This window comes from Mandrillus leucophaeus, unplaced genomic scaffold (assembly GCF_000951045.1).
Source record: "Mandrillus leucophaeus isolate KB7577 unplaced genomic scaffold, Mleu.le_1.0 Scaffold929, whole genome shotgun sequence".
Classification (NCBI taxonomy): Eukaryota; Metazoa; Chordata; class Mammalia; order Primates; family Cercopithecidae; genus Mandrillus; species Mandrillus leucophaeus.
In genome coordinates this window covers 49,653-51,251 of record NW_012110130.1, presented here as the reverse complement: position 1 = coordinate 51,251, position 1,599 = coordinate 49,653, and positions in this window count along the sequence as shown.

Sequence of the window (1,599 nt, the reverse complement as noted above, 5' to 3'; positions counted from 1 at the left end):
CAGGCTCCCGAGTAGCTAGGATTACAGGAGTGCACCACCACACCTGGCTAATTTTTGTATTTTTAGTAGAGACAGCGCTTCACCATGCTGGCCAGGCTGGTCTTGAACGCCTGACCTCAAGTGATCGGCCCACTTTGGCCTCCCAAAGTACTGGGATTACAGGCATGAGCAACCATGCCCAGCCAAATTTTTAGATTTTTCAGGATGATTAAGACAGATCATTTTTAACACACCCTCCAAATTTGGCAAACTATTTTCCCCTGGGTATAATAAAAGGCCAACAAATAAAAGGAGCTCCCACCTCCAGGTTAGTTTCCCTGGCAAAAGTGGAAGCTCCTGTGGCAGGGACAGTGTAAATTGTGCCCGCTTCCCCACACCAGAAGTATTCGGTGACCACGCCTGCCTCAATCTTGGCAGGCCCAAGGCCACGGCTCAAGGGCGCTCAAGGACCTCACATTCAGGTCAGACAAACAGGCAGGTCGGGAAATGTTCTCTGGACCGTCCTTCATACACCCCATGTCGGTAGTGAAGTCTCTGGAAGAAACTTGGCCCAGACCTGGCGGCGGAGCCCTATGAGGCCCACTACCCTGAGGGGACCGCACGTGGCGAGCGGTGTAGCTCTCTCGCAGGTCAACAGCTGAAACAGGGAGGCCGGGAGGAGAGTCTTCTCAGGACCCGAAGGCGGTGGCTGGGCGGGGCTCTACTTCTGAACACCGCCTACCCTGACACGCCCAGAGCGGGTGGGGCGCGCGGGACTGCAGCATCCCCGCCACGTCGCGCGCAGCCAAGTAGGTGCTTCGCCACCTCGCGGTCTTGCGCCGTGGAGAGAGTGAGCACCCGGACCTGGGCGACGGGAGCCCTAGGGCGCGAACGAGTGTCTGGAACCCGGTTTCAAGCCGTCGAGGGCGCGCGAGTCGGTCCTAGGGTCCCATGCGCGTTTCGCGTTTTCGAGCAGCGCGTACTTCCTCTCTCGGTTATAAAAGTGGGAAAAGTGCAACAACTGTGGAATGCGGAGGAGGCCGGAGGCCGGAGCCCGGTGCAGGCGGCGTGCGCGATTTGCCCTCTGCCGGCCCGTGTGTTTCCTTGCAGATCGCGAGGTAGATTATGCCAGTTCTCTGTCAGAGGCTGACGGGTTTCCAGCCAAAGCACTGCTCACCTTTCCAGTGCCTCTGGCCTACGTCTCCCCATTCGGAGTGTAACCAGGCTCCTTGAGATTTAAGTACTCTGGCATTTTTCTCTGGCATTTTTAGTAACTGAGGTATTGAAAATTCCGTTTGGTGTTTTTGTTGTTGTTGTTGTTGTTTTTTTCTGTTTTGCTTTGTTTTTTGAGGCCAAGTCTCGCTCTGCCACCCAGAATGGAGTGCAGTGGTATGATCTCGGCTTACTGCAACCTCCACCTTCCAAGTTCAAGTGATTCTCTTGGCTCAACCTCCCAAGTAGCTAGGATTACAGGCATGCACGACCACGACTGGCTAATTTTTGTATTTTTAGTAGAGTCGGGGTTTCACCATGTTGGCCAGACTGGTCTCCAACTCCTGACCTCAAAATGATCTGCGGGCCTCGGCCTCCCAAAGTGCTGGAAATCCAGACGTGAGCCAC